This window comes from Protopterus annectens, chromosome 1.part1, assembly GCF_019279795.1.
Source record: "Protopterus annectens isolate FY-2018-M chromosome 1.part1, PAN1.0, whole genome shotgun sequence".
Taxonomy (NCBI): domain Eukaryota; kingdom Metazoa; phylum Chordata; order Ceratodontiformes; family Protopteridae; genus Protopterus; species Protopterus annectens.
The window spans coordinates 1,198,912,550-1,198,935,807 of NC_056726.1; positions in this window are offsets into that span (position 1 = coordinate 1,198,912,550).

The following is a 23,258-nucleotide window of genomic DNA, read 5'->3' on the forward strand; positions in this document are numbered from 1 at the left end:
ATGCCAGAAGTCTCAATCTCAAGATGCACGCACTCGAGGCCCTTCCCAGTATGGAGAACATCGATGTCTGTGCTGTGACAGAAACCTGGTTCAAGGCTCCTGAGAGCACCCCAGCACTATCAGGTTTCACCTCATATCATGCGTTCCGCCCCAAAATCCGGACAACACCAAGAAGGAGGGTGTCCATATTCATAAAGGACACCCACACCTCAAGGTTGGTGGCAACGCAATGCATCGGAGACCATCCAGGTGCAATTAACCATAGGCAAGACTGCTCTGCAATTTGTAGCATGTTACAGGCCACCCTCTCAAACTCAGGAACCTCACATGGCCTTCCTGAAAACAATGGAGGGGATAAATGTATCTCCAAACACCATCATACTAGGTGACTTCAACTACCCTAATATAGACTGGGAACACTACTCAAGCCCAAACACTCTAGCCCAAAGGTTCCTGGAGTTCATAAACTCAAATGCCATGGAACAACTAGTCACCATCCCACAAGAGGAGAAAACATACTTGATCTCATCATCACGAACATGGGATCACAATGTTCAACACCGCAAGTATACCCCTCACTGGTGAGATCAGATCATAAACTAATCTCGCTGGAGGTCCTCATCCTGCCCCCACCTGAAATAAAAAAGACCACAGTGAAAAACTTCTCAAAAGCCGACTTCACAGTTCTAAAAACTAGTGTGGTCTCCTTTAAGGCCCCTGAGCCAGTGGTAAACATTACTCAAACCGCTGAATCACTTACAAATGCCTTCTACCAGCACCTACAGGACTGCATGGATCAGGCAATCCCAAACAAAACTAAGACTCTTTGTACCAAAGGCAAGCGTCCAGTCTGATGGACCCCAGCCATAAACAAGCTCTACAACAAAAGGAGGAAGCTACTACAAGATAGAGCAAAATCCTTGAAAGGTAAGACACCTTTGATCATTATAAGTAAAAACTAAGAGCTCTCATAAAATCATCCAAGGCAAATTTGGAGAGAGGAATCGCCAAGGACTCAAAAGACAATCATAAGGCAATCTTAAGCTATGTTAGAAACCTAGGAGGAAACTCCCAGATATGCTCAGAATTAGTTCAAAATGATGTGAAGATTACTGAACCTACACACATTGCCAACATACTGGTTGACAGGTTCAGTGCAAACTTCTCCCCCTCCCAAAAGGAGAGATATCTATACCAGAGGATTGTAGCCCCCAAACATCTCCAATGCCCAGGTGAGAACTGCTCTCCAAAGCAAAAAACACAGCATCCATGGGACCGGATGGTGTCCCCAGCTGTGTGCTCCACGAACTCAATGAGGAATTAAACCCGCAGTTAGGACAGCTGTTTAATCTTAGCCTCACCTCAGGATACGTACCCAAGGAGTGGCGTACGGCGACTGTGGTCCCACTTCACAAGGGCGGTGCCTCCACTGACCCTGGAAATTACCGTCCCATTAGTTTGACAAGCCTTATCTGCAAAGCCATGGAGAGGATCATAATGGAACTCATAAATAAAGACATAGGGAACTTGCAGACTTTGGATCCAACCCAGTTTGGCTTTGTCAAAGGCAGATCATGCCTTTTAAACTTGGTTGACTTTTTCGAGACAGTCACCAAGGCCATTGATGAGGGAAAGGCAGTCCATACAGCCTACCTTGACCTGGCAAAGGCCTTCGACACAATACCCCACTCAGGTATCATCGAAAAACTCATCAGCTTGAATGTAAACCCATACATCACAAGATGGGTTGCAAACTGGCTAAGTGACAGAACCCACAGGGTCAGAGTTGCTGGAGCCATGTCAAACTCAAAGCCTGTCACAAGTGGTGTCCCACAGGGCTCAGTCCTGGGTCCACTCTTGTTCGGCATCTACTTTTCTGAAGTACAAGCAAACACAGGAGGGTTATGGCTGACAAAGTTTGCAGATGACTGCAAACTGGGCCATAGTCGAAAACACATCTGACACAGATATCCTTCAGAAGGGCCTCACAGAAATGGATAACTGGTGCCAGAGCCATGGCCTAAAGTTAAATGCCAAGAAATGCATAGTCATACCCTTCGGGAAAAACAAGGTTACCCCTAGCTACCATATTGGTGGCAATCCACTGAGCACAGAAGAAGTCATCAGGGATCTGGGGACCCAGGTTGACAGTAGCCTTTTGTTTGACACTCATGTTGCTAAAGTAGTTAGGAAAACCTTCTACATTGCCCACCTGATCATGAAGGGATTCACATCTAGATCAAGGGAGGTCATCGTCCCCCTGTACTCATCACTCATTAGACCTATGATTGAGTACAATGCCCCATTCGGAATGTATCTGACCCGACACCTGCAGCAGCTGGAAAGGCCCTAAAAGTTCCTCACCAAAAGGATAAAGGGTCTCAAAAATATGTCTTATGCTGCCCGACTGAAAGAACTCCAGCTCTATTCAGTCTCATACCGCTTGCCCAGAGGTGACCTGTGCCTGACATATAAGGCCATGTCAAACCCTGATTTGATGAATATGCTTCACCTCAAAAAATCTAGATCCCTCAGAACCACAAGGGTGGGAGACTTAAACCTTGACACGGTTATTAATAGAACGTGCTGGAGGGACAGATTCATCACCCAGAGACTCCCTATGCTGTGGAACAAAATCCCGGTACATGTGAGGCAGAGCACCTCGCTGGCCTTGTTCAAGAGGAATCTTGAGCAATGGATGGGGGATCGCAGATATACCCCAGGGATTACTTCAGTGTCACTGCTTGACAGAGGCACAGCAAAATAATAGGCATAGTTTTATTCAAACTAAAGGGGTGGTGAAAGCCAAATAACTATGGGCTAGGCTTATAAATGCCCTTGCGCAGATAGCCTAGTATGAACCTATGAACCTATGAACCTATAAGGAAGGTAGGCATAGGCAAGAGAAAGTCTACAGTTGTTGGAAAGGAAGTTTTGGTTCCCATAGAGGAAGCCCAGTTTTTGGTGTGCCATTTTATGCAATTTTGAACATGTAGATCTAATTTTAGTTGGTTGTCAATGATAGCGCACAGGAGCTTGGTGTGTGTTTCTACATTAATTGCAGTATTATCAAGGGATGTTTCAGTAAATGAAGGTTTAGGTTGAGAAAGAGATTTTGGGAGGAAAATGAGAAGTCTGTTTTTTTTTGGGGGGGGGTTGAGTATACGTTGGTTGTCAGTTAACTAACATTCAATGGAGTTGAAAGAGTTTTGACTTAGAGTGTGGAGGTGAGAGAAATGATCAGATGTGGTGATAATAGTGGAATCATCTGCATATTGTATGAGAGGAGTAGGAACAGGATTTGTGAAGAGAGTTTGTAAAAATGTTAAATAGCAGTTCATAGGTTCATAGGTTCGTAGGTGTTTACTAGGCTAACAACCACAAGGGCCTTTTTAAGCCTAAGCATGCATCCCAAATCTCTGACAAGTTCTGATACCCTTGATAAGTGTAAGCAGAGGTTTGGGAGATGAACCATTTACAGGTTACCCGTGTGGTCCAAGAATGGAACCTTGAAGTACTCCTGTACTAATAGTGAGGAAGGGTGAGAAGGAAGATAGCCACTCAACAGACTGCTGTCTGTTGGTAAGGTAGTTTGAGAAACATGCAAGAGTAGGATATGACAGATTAAAATCAGACAGTTTAGTGAGGAGCTTGGGGTGAGAGACTCTATCAAAGGCTTTGGAGGTATCTTAAGAATAGACAAGAAACTCATTTATTGTGGTCTCTGGCTGGAGCAATAGGATGAGTGAAGAAAATTAGAGCTGTAGTTGTGCTATGGTTAGGGGGGAAGTTGTGTTGAGTAGGAGTGAGTACATTTTCTTGCAGTGGATAATTGAGGAGCTGCTTGCATCTACATTTTTCAAGAGTTTTAGTCAGAGGGAACAGGTTGACTATGGGTCTATAGTTTGAGAGATAAGTGGAGTGTCCTCCTTTGTGGATTGGTATAGTGTAGACTTGTTTCCAGATATAGGGGACTGTAGATTCTTGGATGGACTGATTGATCAGAATGGAGCTGGGGTAGGCAATAGAGCTAGTGGCAAGCTTTAGAAAGAGGGGGTGGTAGATTATCAGCTGAGGCAAAGTATGAGTTTAGTTTGTTTAGCGGAGATTTTATCTAAGCAGTGGGGGCAGGTTTGAGTGAGAAGGAAGTTTTATGGCCGAGGGAGGGGAATAGTGAGATTGGAGGGGGTGACTATTTGGGGTTAGTTTGCTGATGGATTCAATGAAATAAGAGTTCAGAATAGTGGCAGTTTTGAGAGGAGAGTTGTTAGGAGAAGGGTTAGGTATAGTGGGTCTGCCTTGAAAACAAATCTTATTGAAGGCATTCCAGAATTCTTTAGGTTTGCTTTGATGGTTTGTTTGAGATTTTATGTAGAATATTTTTTTATCTCTATTGACATGTTTTTAGTGAGATGTCAGAGTATTTTAAAGGTTTGAAGGTGGGCAGGGGATTTAGTTTTAAGCCAACTTTTCCAAGTATTATCCCTTTTCTGCATTAGAGAGTGAGTAGACTGAGAAAGCCACAGTACAAAGATAGATTTTACTCTGATTTTCCTAAGGGGAACAAGGGAGTTAAGAATATCAAGAAAAATTTTGTTAAAATTTGTGTACGGCATCATCAATGGGTAAGTATGAAAGGAAGGACCAGTTTATGGAGGAGAGTCTATCATTGAACACATTAGGGTTAAAGTTAGAGAGACTATGACACTCTTTGTATTTGTGTGGTCTAATTAGTTCAAGGGAATATCTCTGAATGCAGATGAGAAGGTGTTGCTTATAGAATCAGGCAGTGTTATGGGGTTGTGGTATAGGTTTGGATTTGATATTAGGATCCAGTCTAGGATAGAGCTAGAGTTGGTTGGCTTACTAAAGTAGGTAGGCAGGGGTTGAGATTAGTTCTGTGAAGCCATGGACATTTATATTAGAGTTATGGGAGTCAGTGTTCAGAATTTGCCAATCAATGTTTACATCACCCAGAATTATTGTTTCATAAGATATGTAGTGGGAGATCCAGAGGAGAACATGTTCAAGAATGGGGATGTTATTACCTGGGGGATATAAATAGCAGCAGTTGTAAATTTTGTGTGATTGTTAAGTTTGCAGTTTACAAGTAAGAGTTTTGCAGGGTGAAATTTGGGGAGAAAAATGGACGAAAGGGGCAAGTTAAGTTGGCTGAATAAATTATAGCTACACCCCCTCCTTTTGACACCTGATCCCCTTAAAGGGTCATTGCATATATCTAATGTTGCCTCTGATACAAGAGGTTTAAGGAATCACTCAGTGGAAAGTCTAGCCTTCTTGGTTGGGATATTTTGCAGGCACCCTAATAGCTATGGATATCAGCTGGGTATGACAACATTGTGTTTCTAAAGGTTAGCCAAACATTCTGCTTATGCTGAGCCAACAAAACAAAAATGAAACAAACAGCAAGCTGTAGGCAAACAAAAATGCAACGAAGAACCAGGATCCAAACACCAAGTTTATTAAAACCTCTAGCGCCTCAACAAGAGTCTTCAAAGGAGAATACAAACCATAATCTGATACTCAGGTTTAAATAATAAAACCAATCAATGAATTAACAATTATACAATTAGATCTTAATTAAATTAAATTAAAACTTTCCAATTACACTCAATGTTAATACCAGCAGGGGTCAATGTCCCATGCTTCAGTATAAATATAGTTTATTTATACAAAAGTTTTTTCCTTATATCAAAACCATATCTTTTAGAGGGAATATGTTCCAGAATTGTACTTTGCAAACCCTCTGGATTTCCATTGTGGCATTCCCTAAAATGCATAGCAAGAGGGCTCTCAAGCTTACCATTTTGGTGTCCCTAATGTGTATTTGAACTCTAAGCTTGAAAGACCTCTTGCTCTCATCTATATAAAACATGCCACAAGGACATTTAAGTGCATAAATAACACCTTCCATATTACAAGAATACATATCATTTGCTTTAAAATACACTCCATTAATATATTCAAATGTCCTACAAACATATTTACATGTAATACACCGCTCACAAGTGAAAGTGCCAACTAAATTAGGAATTAGATTTATACTACAATAGGGCAAGGAAAAACCAGTATGCACTAAAGTTACTGTTATTAATTTATCTGGTTATGTTTTGAATGACTGTGAAATAGAACTTCTTAATCATAGTTTGACGTTCATACCCACTGTCATGCCAAGACTGCATATGCTGAAAAAAGATTTGTTTTACTTAGGAAGTTAACATCTCATGAATTTTTTTAAGCATAATGAGAGTTACACTGCCATTCGAGATAGTGATACTTCTATGCAGAGTGTATCAGATATCAGTTTTCACTCATGTTTTTCTGAAATTGAAAGTGGAGAAATGTGTAATGCACATTGCAAGTTCGATACATCTAAAATCATGTGTAAAAGTCAATTTATTCCACCGTTTACCCATGAAAGTAGTCAACATTTTTCTTCTATGGTTAGTTTTGCCTTTGAATCATTGTATACGTATTTTGTAAAAATAAGAATCTAGTTAGTTATAACTTAACAAAACTAGAATGGGAAGCATTACAAGGGCTTAGTAGGAATAAACAGCTTATTTTTAAACTAGCTGACAAGGGGAACTAGGTTGTCATAATGCATTTCACACAATACATCAAAATGTGCTATGAACATTTGAATGATAGCACAACATATAAAAAAAGTAATATGAAAGAATATCAGGAAGCTATTGGAAAGTATCTTGATTTATTAAATAAGGGCCTGAGGTTAGGCTATTTTTCAGTAGATGATATTAATAATAAATTTGATGTGTCAGGATATGAAATGGCAAACTTTTACTGCTTGCCCAAAGTCCATAAAAACATCCATAACCCTCCTGGATGCTCTGTAGTATCAGCATGTGGTTATTTTCTAAATAATATGGGCATTTTTGCTGTATAACTTTATATCACCTTTTGTAAGTAAACAAGCTTCATTCATTAAAGATAGTTTTGACTTTTTACATAAAGATCTTTCTGTACAATGGTCAAAATAAATGTATTGGTTAACTGTTGATGTTAAAAGCTTGCATACAAGCATTCAACATCGGTATGGGTAAGAGGCTTTAAGAAGAACTTTAGGTGAGAGCCCATTAACATATTATATAATTAAGTTAGTTGAGTTTTGTCTAACAAATAATTTGTTTTGATTTTGATGGTCAAATATTCCATCAATTGAAAGGTACAGTTATGGGGGCAGCTTTTGCCCCATGTATGCTGACATCAAGATGGGATTATTTGAAGTGGATCATTTATATCATATTATTTTTTTAAAGAACATGTAATTAAGTATTATAGGTATATAGATGATTTGATTTTTGTTTGTAAAGGGGGTCAAGAAAAGGTTATGTGTTTTATGAATGAGCTTCAGAATAACAGATTTTCTTTACAATCTGATGGTATTCAGTTGGGTAAATCAGTAATTTTTTTAGATATTCACTTAGAGGGGGGGGGGATGAATGGGAAAGTTATAAATAAAGTACATCGAAAATTTGAAGATGGCACCCATTTTTTGGATGCCTGTAGTTGTCACCCCCCACCTTCTAAAATCTCTCTCCTATGGAGAGCTTCTCAGAGTGAAATGGTTATGTAACAATAGTTGTGAGTTAGATAGTGAATTAAATAAAACAGCTGAGTTATTTGTTAAGAGGGATTATTGTAGAAATGATGTATATGATTCATTGGATAGAGGGAGAAGGAACTTTTATAGCCGGCCTGTTAGGGGGACAAATCAAGAGCTGAATAGATGCATTATTAATATAGTTGACAATCTTAGGAAAATATGTCAGATAGATATCAGGCTGTGAAATGGAAAAAAGGCACCTCACCTTTCTCACCCACTCCTACCGGAGTACCACAGGGGTCCATCCTTGGGCCAATATCTTTATCAATAACTTTCACTCTGCTATTCCTAATGCCAAAGTCATCCAATATGCAGATGACTCTACACTTGTCTGCTCTGCCTCTAACTTCTCTGAACTCCTATCTAAAACTCAGACTGCCTTCTCAACTACTGAGATCTGGATGTGCCAAAATCACCTTTCTCTCAGTGCTAACAAATCTAAAATACTACTATTCACTCCCTCAAAATCTTTTTCTGTTGATAAAAATGCCTTTCAAGTCCTTAGCCAAAACAACTCTCCGATCAAAGTTGTTCCCATTGCCAAAATACTCGGTGTAACTGTAGACGAACACCTCAAGTTCGACATCCATATTCAGCAAAATATAAAGAAAACCCACCAAAAACAAGGAATGCTATACAAGAACAACCACTTCCTCTCTGCTTCTACCAGGCATACTCTGGCCTCCTTTTACCTCCTTCCTTCACTTCTGTATAGTGCCCCACTACTAACTAACCTATCCTCTTCCATCACTTCCAAACTTGAAAGCTGTTACAACAAAATTTCTAAATTTGCCACCAAAGCCAAACATTCCATACATCACTGTGTTACCCTCCAATCCCTCAACTGGTTAGAATTCACAAACTACCTGGACTTCCTCCAGCTCAATACAGCACATAGACTAATATTTAATCCAACCAAATGCCCAGCTCTAACCAACATCCTTCCCCCATACTCCCCAAACAGAACTCTCAGATCTGAACACCAAAACTTGATTACTATCCACAAACTAATCCTTCTAGCTTATCAGTGGGAGTGGTAAGTACTAGGCTATCTACCACATAAGGAGTGGTTCTGGCCCAGAAATTGTAGTTATTGGCCGTTTGGGCAGTTTTTCCATCTCTCTCAACTTTCTGATTTAAAAGCCAACATTTGCACTTGTTTCCCCCCTTTCCTGTAACTAGTTTAGTCCAGATACAGATTCTTACTTTTAGCACTTGAATTTTATTCGTGATCAGCACTTGTTCAGAACTTGTAAGTACTAAATAACCTACTAATTACTACAGCAATCAACCTTCCTCATTACCTAGAGGAAAACAGTTTTGGTACTTACTTTCCTCACTTGCTTAGAGAAAAACAGCTCTTGTACTCACTTTCCTCACTTATCTAGAGGAAATAGTTTTTTTATTCAGGCATGTCCAAGGGTCAGCTCCCAGTGTTCTCTCCTGTCTATCTGATGAATCTGGGCATCTTGGGGCAATGTAGAAATTGCTTCATGTACACAAACAACCTTCTCCTCCTACCACCCAACACTACAACCTGTGAGAGATGCACTTATCTAGCCAAACTGGAGGTAAAGCTCTCTCCAATCAAGACTGAACTTGACAGCCAAGAGGAGAAGGTAAACACTTGCACCACACCACACTCATCACAGTCTCACTAAATCTACACCACCAAAAATCCACACATAGAAACACAAAAACATTCACGGAGGCTCTCAATAATAATCTGCTCAAGCAACAGAGACCTCCAAAGCAGAAATGCAAGCAACCTTCACCCCCCCAACACAACCCAAATGACACATAGCCCACAGACTCAGTGTGCCACTCAACCACAGCCAATAAGGCAAAACAACGTACCCAACACACTAGTCATAGGTGACTCTATAGTCAGGCACACTGATGTCCCACTCACCAGGCTAAACAAGGAGAAGGTTACTGTCTGCTGCCTGTCGGGTGCCAGGATCCACCACATAACCCATGCACTCAGGTCACTCCACAACATGTACAAATATGACTCTGTCATTGTCCATGTTGGTGGGAACAACCTGAGACATACTTCCCTGGACTACATGAAAAGAGACATGGAAGAGCTCTCCGATCTTGTAGCCCAGGCAGGTATGACTCTAGCCCTGAGTAGCATTCTGCCATCACCCAGAATGATGCCGCAGTGCAAGGACAAAATGACTGACTTCAACAATTGGCTAAGCTTCTAGTGCCATTCTAAAGGGATCCAGTATCTGTCTGCCTGGGATGACATGGTCAACAGACCATAATGCTTTGCCAGAGATGGCCTGCACCTGTCACCCCTGGGATTCCAGATACTGGCTAAGGTTCTTGCCGCTCCTATAGTGCCTTTTTTAGGCAAGGTTCAAATGACAAATTAACCACCATAACAGGAACAGGCAAGCAAAAACTGAGGATGATGCTACTCAAGGCTAGAAGGCTAAATCTCAAAATGCACTCACTCGAGGCACTCCTTAAAATGGAGAACATTGATATCTGTGCAGTGACAGAGACCTGGTTCAAGGCTCCAGAGAGCACCCCTGCACTACCAGGCTATAACTCATACCACACTTTTCTGCCATGTAACCTGGACTGGAACAACAAAGGTGGAGGTGTGTCCATATTCATTAAGGATATCCACACCTCCAGGCTAGTTGCTCAGCATAATGCAGCCAAGGTTATCCAAGTGCAACTAACTCTGGGGAAAACTGCAATCCAAATTGTAGCTTGCTACAGATCAGCCACCATGCCCCAGGATTCCTACTCCTCTTTTCTTGATGTACTGGAAAATATTAGGGTTCAACCAAACACCCTAATAATGGGCGATTTCAACTACCCCACCATTAACTGGGAAAACTACTCATGTACCAACTCCTTCACTCAACGCTTTCTGGAATTCATAAACTCCAATGCCCTGGATCAACTTATCCACACCCCCACCAGGGGCAACAATATCCTAGATCTAGTCGTTACCAATATGAGTGACCGGTGTTCCACACCTGCAGTCAACGCCTCATTGGTCCGGTCCAACCATAAGCTAATTACCCTAGATATCCACATCCTGCTTCCACCCCCCATTAAGGAAACCATGGTAAAAAATTTCTCCAAAGCAAACTTCATGCTTCTTAAGACAGAAATGGTGAACTTCATGACACCCATGCAGATGGACAATACAGTTATGACTACTGAATCCTACACAGTTGCACTTTATAAGCACTTAGATGAGTGCATGGATCGTGCTATCCCAAACAGAACCAAGACGCTATCCTCCAGAAAAAGGAAGCCAATCTGGTGGTCCCCTGCCATAAACAAACTGTACAACAGAAGGAAGAAACTCTTGCAAAAGAGAGTAAAATCCCATGAGTGGAGGAATTCCCTGGTCAGCTTCAGTTAGAAGCTGCGATCCCTGATAAAATCCTCCAAAGCTAGTTACGAAAACAAAATCACCACTGATTCTAAAGACAACCACAAAGCATTCTATACCTATGTCAAGAATCTCAATGGCAACACTCAGATCTGCTCTGAGTTACAGCACAATGGCACTAAATGTACAGACCCAACTGATATTGTCAACATCCTGGCAGATAGGTTCAGTGCTAACTTTACCCCCCTCTCACCCCCTAAAGAGCCCATCTCTATACCAGAAGAATGCAAAGTTCCTGTAATCACGGCTGCACAGGTAAAAACCACACTCTCCAAAGCCAAGAACACAGCATCCATGGGACCAGACAACATCCCAGGCTGTGTTCTACATGAACTACAGAACGAACTGGCACCCCACCTAAGTACCATGTTCAATCATAGCCTCACCTCAGGCTTTGTGCCTGCTGAATGGCGCACATCAACAGTTATCCCACTCCACAAGAGGGGAGCCACCATGGACCCCAGGAACTACCACCCCATTAGCCTGATGAGCCTGGTCTGCAAGGCCATGGAACGTATCATCATGGAACTTATAAACAAAGACATTGGTAATCTCCAAACTCTGGATGCCACCCAGTTCAGGTTTGTAAAAGTCAGATGATGTTTCCTAAACCTGATAGACTTCTTTGAAGCAGTCACCAAAGCCATAGACAAGGGTAAGGTGGTTCACACAGCCTATCTAGATCTTGCCAAGGCTTTCAACACCATCCCCCACTCTGGAATTATAGATAAACTCACTAAACTAGGTATAAATCCCTACGTCACAAGATGGGTTGCCAACTGTCTCAGTGACAGAACCCACACTGTGAAAGTAGCAGACTCCAAATCTGACTTCAGACCAGTGACAAGTGGAGTACCACAGGGTTCAGTCCTGGGTCCTCTCCTGTTTGGTATCTACTTCTCTGAAGTACAGGCTAATACAGAAGGTCTTTGGCTAACGAAGTTCACAGATGACTGCAAACTAGGAGCCATAATCGAAACTCCAAACGATGCGGACATCCTACAAAAGGGCCTCACTGAGACAGATGCCTGGTGTCAAAGCCATGGCCTCAAGCTCAATGCTAAAAAGTGCATTGTCATCCCCTTTGGTAAAAACTCTGTACCCATGAACTACAGCATAGGCAGTAGTATACTTAACACTGAAAGTGTGCTAAGAGACCTTGGGACACAGGTGGACAGTAGTCTCTCCATTGATAATCACAGTAGTTAGGAAATCCTTCTACATGGCACACCTCATCACAAAAGATTTCTCATCCAGAAAAAAAGAGGTCATTGTTCCCCTCAGTACAACTCCCCTTTTGGTATGTACCTCACAAGACATCTACAACAACTGGAAAGGCCACAGAAATACCTCACAAAGAGGAATACCAGCCTCAAATAGATGCCCTACGCAGACCGTCTCAAAAAATTCCAGCTTTACTCCATCGCATATCGCCTACTCAGAGGTGATCTCTGCCTAACATACAAAGCTATGCCAAACCCAGAGCTGTTGGACATGCTCCACTTAAAGAAATCCCAATCCCTCCGAGCTACACGCTCTTGGGACCTAAACCTTGTCACCAAAATAAACAGAACATGCCGGAGGGATAGATTCCTGTCCCAGAGACTTCCCATATGCTGGAATAAACTACCTACCTATATCAAACAAAGCTCCTCAGTAGCACTCTTCAAGAAAAATCATGATGATTGGATGGGAAATAGGAAATTCACCCCGGGGATCACCTCTGTGGAGCTGCTCGACAGTGGCACAGGAAAATAATTTTCTTGGGTGGCAAAAGCCAGGGTACTTTTTTGGCTAGGCTTGTATAGGCTCCAGGGCCAATAGCTTAGTACCTACCTATGAACCTATGAACTTATGAAACCTAAACATCCTGCTGGACAACTTCTCCTGTCCTTCTCCTTAGGTAAGAAATGGAACTCTCTCCCTTCCACACTAAGGACAATGTCAAATAAAACAACTTCAAAACACAGCTTTACACCTACCTCTACACCAAATGGAAATGTAACTGCATTCTCCCTACCTAGAACTTTTCAACAAAAGCCCCTGGGAGGGTATCCTCCTGCGTTCCTAAGCACCTTATAGCTGGCTAAAACCTTCTATAGCTAATTCCCATACAATCTCTCACACTCTGTAAATATGGTAAATAGCTTTTGACTTTGACTTTAACTGTGTGAATTTGTTAAAATGTATCTGCCCTATATTTTTCCACTATGAGCAATATTGCTCACACTTTGTTTTATTTGATATGTATTTGTAGTTGCACCCTATTTTTATTGGACTGCTATCTTTACTGTAATCTGTTTCATGGAGCTTTTCTCCCCAGGCCTCCACTGAAAACGGGCTCTGTAGGCCCAGTGGACTTCCCTGGTAATCAAATTGGAAATAAATAAATATGTAATTACCACTTATGACCTCTTATCAAGTGAGGTAAAGAAGGTAATCCAACATTATTAGAGTTTTTTGTTAAAGTTTAGAGAATTTTCAGATGTATTATATAAAATTCCTATGTTTTCATACCGTAACAGTAGAAATACTAAGGCTATTTTAGTGCATACTGGTTTTTCCTTGCCCGATTGTAGTATAAATCAAATTCCTAATTTAGTTTGCACTTTCCCTTGTGGGAGGTGTATTAGGTGTAAATATGTTTGTAGGACATTTGAATATATTAATGGACTGTATTTTAAAGCAAATGATATGTATTCTTGTAATACAGAAGGTGTCATTTATTCACTTAAATGTCCTTTTGGCATGTTTTATAAAGGTGAGAGCAAGAGGTCTTTCAAGCTAAGAGTTCAAATACACATTAGGGACACCAAAATGGTAAGCTTGAGAGCCCTCTTGCTATGCATTTTAGGGAATGCCACAATGGAAATCCAGAGGGTTTGCAAAGTACAATTTTGGAACATATTCCCTTTAAAAGATATGGTTTTGATATAAAGAAAAAAAACTTTTGTATAAAGAAACTATATTTATACTGAAGTATCGGACATTGACCCCTGCTGGTATTAACGTTGAGTGCAATTGGAAAGTTTTAATTTAATTTAATTAAGATCTAATTGTAAAATTGTTAATTAATTGATTGATTTTATTATTTAAACCTGAGTATCAGGTTATGGTTTGTATTCTCTTTTGAAGGCTCTTGCCAAGAAGCTAGATGTTTTAATAAACTTGGTGTTTGCATCCTGGATCTTTGCTGCATTTTATTCTGCTTATGCTGTGCTGCTAATGCCATAGGAAGGTTGAAACATGCATGTCCACACTTTATTGGCCTGAATATGTTCATAAATAGACTTAAAAAGAAAAAAAGTTATGGACATTCAGAATTGTCATATAGCTGGTACACCTGATGCCCTTAATGTGTCATTTGCATATATCCCTTTTTGCCTCTAATAGAAGAGGTTTTAGAAATCACACAGTGGAAAGTCTAGCCTTGCTAGATTTTTGTTTTGTTTTTTGCTGATTGTTTTTTTCTGTGTGAACTTTTTACTTATTGTTTTATTGCTGTACCACAGAGAAAAAAAAACATGCAGAGTTAATATCTGGCTATGTTGGCCAGGACATGGTCTGACTGCTCTGTGCATCTGACATTCCCACATGGATTGCACAGGAGGGAAGGTGGAGTGGTTTTCACTACTCACAATGTGCACAAGTGAGTACCGAAAAATGTCTTGTGTATATGTACACACCAACACTCTGGGTGGGAGACCTATCAGAGGAAGTGGAGATGGGAGTCTTTAAGCACTGGGTACTCTGTGCCTGGGATTACACCCTCTTTCAATGTGGGTGGGGTGATACCATATGTCGGTGAACTGGCATCACTTCTTTTAGCAGGTAAAGTAGGGCATAGGGTCTCCAGTGATAGGAATGGTCTATGACTGTGGGACTGTGACCTGGATGGTCTCTGTTGGTAAGATAGGATGCTAGTGGAAAATGGGTGATAACAAGGAGTAGCAGACTGTCTTACATTGCCTGACACAGGTGAGGGTTGTACAGTTTGTGAGAAGCCCCATGGCCAGCCTGAGTATGAATCCTACTGACTTAAAACAACGCTGCCGTTCAAACTTCCTCAGCCCAATGACTACATATTTCTGCCCTCCATGGCCTAACAGAGCAGTTAGCAGTACTGGATAATATCCTTACAAATGTCATTCAAAACAGCAGTCCACTTGATGTTGGACTGCATTACTGCAGACTGTACCTGGATAACAGTCCAGACAGACAGATCTTCTGATTTATCCCAAGTACCGCTCACATACTGCAATAAGTCAGAGTATCATAGAGCATCAGGCACATCTGAAAGTCTCAGCTATACTGGGCATGCCTGCACTGGATGCAGTACACTCATCTTCTGATGCAGCAGCAGACAAAGGGGGAGTATTACTGCTGCTTGCTGCCAGTGGTGGTCTCAGCTGGTGATGATGAACACTCATACTCTTTGGCCTCAGGTTCATCTTTGGGCAAGTCCACATCTTCATCTTAGTCTGTAGGTCCACCTAGGATAGAGACAGACAATGCCACAGTGTCATCTGACCATGACTCAGTCATTTATTTCCTGCCGTACTCCTCCCTCTACAGGTGTCACTGTAGCAATGATCTACCCTGTGAGTACACAATAGGTACACCAGATTCCACTGAGAGCCTATGGCATGCATGCTAAGGGCAGCCATGCAAGATGCACACTGCAATTCCACCCATTTTCTGCTGCTGTCTAGACCTGTTTGGCTAACTGATTATCTTAATTGCAGTGGCTACACTAATAAAGGCATACTGGAATGATTTCCTAGTATACATTTATGAACTTATGAGCCTATAACATAGCTAGGGTATGCTGTGGTCAGATTACTGTCCATATCTGTAACAACCCTGCTCAGCAATCTGTAACTGTTACTAACCTGCTAGCCATTCACTGAGGTGCATGGGGACTTTTCCATCATAATGGCATTGTCCACTCTCTTGCTGATGATCTGAGTATCACTATCCCCTCTACACAGATAGCAGAAACTCGTAATGCTTATTAATATAACGCTTCCGGTTGTCCTCCCCCATGATCAGCCTCTCAACTGCTATTGAATGTGCCTTTACCTTAGCACAGCATAATATGTCTCTAACATGCTTATGGTACCTCTGTAATGTTCAATGTTACCCCACCTCCCCCCAGCACATTGATGTCATGAACCACCATCTGCCAGACTTGGCCTCATAAAGGGTAATCAACACCCCTTCTCTCCAGTAGGCACTGCTCACAGATCCTGAATGCCTGTAGTAGGATACCATTTTTAGTAGGCCGAAATTGCCCAGCCTCTGACATGCACTTCAAATTTCTAGACAAACAAATCACTGTGAATACAAGAGACACATCACTCTATTTCCCTGCTCGAGAAATCTGTGCAAAGTCAAAAATAATAGGAGGACAACGTCTCAAAATCATCAACCATTGTCAAATATCACTATATTTCTCTAAAACGTGAATAACAGTTTTTTTGTCAGCTTGTATTTTAATGAAGAATAAAAAATAGGTTCATAGGTGTTTACTAGGCTAACGACCCCAAGGGCCTTTTTAAGCCTAGCCATCCATTCCAAATTTCTGACAAGTTCTGATACCCTTGATAAGTATAAGCAGGGGTTTGAGAGATGAAACATTTACAAGCAGGGAAACTGTAATGTATGACATTATTACCCTCCTGTAATACTCAATAATTTCCCATAAAAGCAATCATTTTATGAGGAACAGGACAAAAAATGTGGCAAAATCAGGGATAGTGGAGAGGTATGACAAGAGATGTGGCTTTAGGCCATCTGTTTTTGGGATTAGTAAGATGACATAGTGGTACCACAAGAGGCATGGCTTTAGGCCATCTGTTTCTGGGATTGGTAGGATGACATCGCAGTACCACCAGAGACGTGGTTTTAGGCCATCTGTTTCTGGGATTGGTAGGATGACATGGTGGTACTATCAGAGATGTGGCTTTAGGCCATCTGTTTCTGTGACTGGTAGGATGATATGGTGGTACCACCAGATATGTGGCTTTAGGCCATCTGTTTTTGGGATTGGTAGGATGACATGGTGGTACCACCAGAGATGTGGCTTTAGACCATCTGTTTCTGGGATTGGTAGGTTGACATGGTGGTACCACCAGAGACGTGGCTTTAGGCCATCTGTTTCTGGGATTGGTAGGATGACATGGTGGCACCACCAGAGATGTGGCTTTAGGCCATCTGTTTCTGGAATTTGTAGGATGACATGGTGGTACCTTAGCTATATCATGTTATAGCTGAGAAGATAGCTTATGGGGATGTGTCATACTATAGCAGGTGAGTCAGACAGGGACACGTATGTCTGGAGCATCTGCCACACAGTGGCAAATATGTACTGACTGCAGGGCATCTCCTCTATGCTAGGATTCCACTTCTCAAAATTAAGAGTGAGGGTGATGTGGTAGTATTCTACTGAACAGTTACATTAGTCTAAGTGTTTGAAAATTTGATGGCCTCTTTATTATTATACTGTATTATCTGGAAAACACAGAACCCAAGGGAGTGCAGCTAGACAGAAGAAGGTTTATGTGATTAAAACCTATTAGATTATTTTGAATGAGTCATCAAAATAAAGGACAGGGCAGATGCTGAGGAAGCAGTCTACCTAGATTTCACAAAGTACTGACTCTTGGCGCAGTCCCACATAAAAGATTAATACACAAGTTATAAATTATGGAAGTGGAATCTTAGATGTCTATTTACACACACGCGCACGCACACACACACGCACACACGCACACACACACGCACACACGCACACACACACGCACACACGCACACACACACGCACACACACACACACACACACACACACAGACACACACACACACACACACACACACATGCACTCTGCCCAAAGAGAGTAAGGAAGAGTGGATTTGTTAGAAGTACTGGAGCCCCACAAGGAAATTAACAGAATACAAGACTTCATCTTTCTGAGGAAGAAATACCAACAGGTGAAAGTAAGAGAGATGATGGTTCATATCTGTGTCAGGAAGCATAAACAGTCTTCACGAAGAGGCCTTGGAATCAAAACTGTGGTGAAATTCAAAAACTAAGACATGTAAAATAGTTCACAGGATGAGGGAAGTTTATTACCACAATGTAAACCGAATGCTTTACTGGTATACAAGCAACTGCAGTTTATTAAGGTATTAAAAATGGGCAGGTTAGACATGGCAAACAATCTTGTCTTGCTTTTACCTTCTGTTACCTTAATTGACCACCTGCAAATACATAAACATAAGTTTAGGGAAGAAAGATCACCATCGCATGCTACATCTGTCCTACCCTAATAGTAATTTTTTCTCTTCTCCATTTCATAGACACAGTTCATTCTACTCTAGCCTGTCCTTTATTAGACCACCATTTGCTGCCCCACTCCTACCCCGGTCCCATACTCCTTACTGTTCCACATTTTATAGGATGTGCACTGTAGTCCAAAGACTGTGGCTGCAGAAACAGGCCCATTTTACAGACAATTTGTGTTTCTTATCTATTCCTAATATGTTCAGAAATATGGCTGTTCCCATGCATATTACAACATACTGCCCAGGACCCCCAATTTGATTCATTCTTCTGTCATGGACATCCATCTGTGACAAGTTGTAAAGCAGTAATTTACTAGTATTTTGTATGGAAATAACTCAATATGTGCAAAGCAGCTTCTGTTGTTATTGCAGCTATGCCAGTATGAAGAGTGAATTTCAAATATAAAATGTTTAAAAATTGAGAAACTATAATTTGCATTTGTATAGTCTGCTGCTGAGATGGAAAGAGTGAAACTGTTGCACGCATAAAGTAGGGTAATGAGGTAATAGAACTGTCTGTGCTTTCTGTGATCGACGCATAATTGTTAAATGCATTGTATCACATTTCCCTGACAATGTTTGTGTTTTGCAGAATGTTATAAAATTACCATCCAGAAACATGTATATTCTTTTACAGCCATAATTTAGACAAGAGATGTTTCTAATTATCATTATTTAAAATATAGATTTTTCCCATGTAGATTCTGTGACTGATAGGTTAATGAAACTCATGAGTTTTTTTTTTCTATTATGTTTTCTAATACTGGAGTGTTAACATTCCCGAGAGTTAAAACGTACCATGTCAAAACAATAATAATGGGAACAGAATTGTGATTTTACAAAGTAGGTGTTATAAATTATAAAATTAAAATGAGGTACCTGTGGTACTTTATTCTCAATGGGATTTTGCAAATTTTATCAACACAGACATTGAGGTGCATCCTGTATTCAGACCGACTTTTGGCTGAGTATCCGGGGAGGTCTGTTACTATGTGCTTAGTATGGAATGAAGCTTTTGAAGATGAACTCGGCTGTTTATGTACTCTTAAGAAAGAGACCAGATTGTTTTCTTTACGTAATGTTATAGGATATGACATATAAGTTAGATTACTTAACTTGTATGTTACTTCATAACCACATTGATCTTCATGACACTTACCTGATTCCTTGAATTCTTACTTGTCTATTCATCTTTTAAATTCAAGTATAAATTCATTCTGGCTGTTACACATTTCCCTTCAAGCATGTCACTGTTCCACTTTTCCATTCCATCACTTCTCCTTTCCAAAAAAATGGTGTCCATGCATGTGCTTTGAATGTGTATTTGAAAGTTAAGAGACTGGTCTAGCCAAATGCCAAGTTACTTGAATGGTGTGGTAGTTTTCATGGTAGGAATGTTAACATCTTTAATATTAAGGAAGCTGGGTGCTTTGGCTATTTTTTGGTTGGTTCCAAATAAGATTGATTTTGTTTTTGAAGTCTTGATTGCCCATTTCTTGTCTATTAGTAACTGGTTAAGGGTTCGGAGGTAATCTTTGAGTTGAGTTTGTATAACTAAGTGGGATTTGTTTGACCTGTAGATGACAATGTCATCTGCATAAAGAGTTAGGGGTATCTGAAGATGATCAGATAGGAGTTGGTTGATAAATATGGAAAATAGTGGAGGGGCTAAAGTGGAACTTTGAGGGACTCCTTTCATAACAGGAGCTGTTTCAGATTTAGTGGTGCCTACTTTCAGCTTGAAGGATTTATTGTTGAGGAAGTCTGCAAATCACGGTTTTGCATCATCACTAATGCCTGTTTCAATGAATTTGTCAACTAAGCTATGGTCAAATAGATCAAAGGCTTTTGTGAGGTCAATAAAGATGGCTCCTGTGAGGTTACCTCTGTCCATATTTGTTACAATGCCTTCTATGAGGGAGTAGAGAGCTGTTATGGGTCTATGACCAGACCAGAATCCATGTTGCTTCCTCGCTAGAAGATGGTATTGATGTAAATAAGCAGTAATTTGATTGTAGATAATTTTTCAAGTATTTTACCTAAAGTGGGAAGTATTGAGATAGGATGGTATAGCGAAGCAATAGTTGGCTTTGTTAGTTTTGGAACAGGAATGACTATTACTATTTTCCATGTCTGAGGCAGAATCTTATCAGTTACGCACAGGCTGTATATGTGAGTGAGAGGATAGGAGATTAAGTCCTTACAAAAATGAATGAACCCAGGGGCAAGATTTTCTAAACTTGGAGGAGTATCTATTTGTATTTAGTCCAGTTGTGATTCAGTTTATTTGGTTGTATTCCTTTCAAAGTGAAATGGTGGAATGTAAATAGGGAACTGGTGGCTGTAAGCCTTTTACTTACATAACCCCCCTCCATTACTCTAGTTACCTTCCTTCTTACAACAACCTCTGCATGTTGGGAGATTCTATCATATATGTATGTCTGTCTATTCATTCCTCATCTCCAGACCTCTGGCACTTAGAAACTTTCATAACTCCCTACTGCTTAAGCTTAAATGTTTTTTCAGTTTGGAAATAATGGAATGGACCTACATATTTAAGCTCCATGCAAATAGTTCATACATTGTCCAGTATTTTCTTTTCTTTATATACTGCATTCCTTCCCTTAGCTTATTAAATCTGCAAGCCTCACACACACACACACACACACACACACACACACACACACACACACACACACACACACACATGCATATACACATACAAGTACACACATACACATGTACACAAGCACATTCACACATGGACACATACATACAACACTCACACACACACACACACACACACACACACACACACACACACACACACACACACACACACACACACACACACACACACAGACACACACACAGACACACACACAGACACACACACACACACACACACACACACACACACGCACAAACGCACACATGCACACACATACAGACACACACACAAGCACATGCATATACACATACAAGCACACACATAGACACATGTACACATTCACACACGGACACTTATACATACAACACTCACACACACACACACACACACACACACACACACACACACACACACACACACACACACACACACACACACATACACACACACTCAGTTTTCCACCTAAAACATATATTTTCTTCTTGTTCTTCCCTTTTCATGTATTATCTGCTTCTCAGCTGGTACACTCCCTCTCTCATAATTGACACTGTCCTCCCCAGTTCTCTTACGGCTGCACATATACTTTTTTCTTCATACTCCAAGCCTTCGCCTTGAGCATTCTATACTCCTCTACCGGGTTCATGAATGCTTAAAAATCTTTCAGTCCTTTCGTTCAGCACTATACCTCTTCCCCAGTTCCAATGTCTCATGCTATCCTTTCTTCTTCTTTTCCCCAGCGTATCCACCAACCCTTCTGAAGTAGTGATAGCTGGAGTGAAAGTCTTCCTCCTTTACTATTTCACATCAAGTCTCATCTACTGCAGGTTTTCTGTACTGCCTTCCTCTTTCCTTCACCTTATTCTTCAACATAAACCAGCTCAACTTCCTTTCCTTTATACCTCTTACTTGACATGCTGTACTAATTGTCACAGTTTATCACAGAAAATCCACTCTGTTTCATACCTGTCTGTTATAAACATCTCCTTCTATACTCTTACCCCTTATTCCTTGCCACACAAACATATTGCATGTTTCCAGCATCTCTTTTTACCATTTTACCCTACAGTAAAGATTTTAGTTACAGAGCTCCTGCCCCACCTTAGTAACATATACTAACCCTAAACCTGCTCCTTCTCTTATCCGTAACATCCAGCTTATGTTAAAAAAGCTTTTTCCATAACACTACCACTACACAACTACACAAGGCAACTTGCGCACACACACACACAAACACACACACACACACACACACACACACACACACACACACACACACACACACACACACACACACACACACACGCACACACACTAAATCTATCCCCTTACCTATCCCTTACTCTAATCCTAAAATACACAAACACACACACTCACAGACAAATTCCCTGCCCCACCACCTAACATGCCCAAGTCAGGGTTTGCGCAAATAATCTTTCTTTCACATCTTACAGTAGCTCAGTTGTGTTGCGCAAATATGTGTTAACCAAGTCAGCTGTAACCCTTCAATTACCTATGAATACAATAAGTAGGGTAAAGTAAAATATATAAAATAATATTATTCCTATGACACATAGCAATTAATGCTATTAGTAGTACAACATGAGTGAGACATTGCATGTCCAGGCAAGACAGGGCAAAGATGAGTGGATATATGTTTTATCCTTTATTCCAAATATAGACTGATTAACTACACTTAAACTCAAACCAAAACAAAATTAAGTGCAAGAATCCTCTCCAACTAGTAAGTATGCATAATTACCCAATATAAAAATATCCTTCTAGGAGAAAGTATACACCCTAATCCTGACCCCACCTATTACAATGAACACAAAGATAATTCTGTCTAACACACTTCTGTAATCCAGCAACAGCCAATCCTGGTGATCTAATTTGTGCTGTAATAAATGTTAGAAGTATAAGAAATAAAACTGCTAAACTACATGCTTGGATTGCCCAACATAAGCCTGATGTTCTTGCTGTAACTGAAACTTGGTTTAAACCCAGCCTAAATAACCCCAAAGTTATACCTCCTTGCTATAATATCACGTGTAATGACCATATAAAGAGGAAAGGTGCTGGCATTGCTTTAATATTTCCCAGTACTTACCACATTTTCCCTAATAGAAAACCAACATCACAATTCAGTTCAGCAGAGGTTCTTATTGC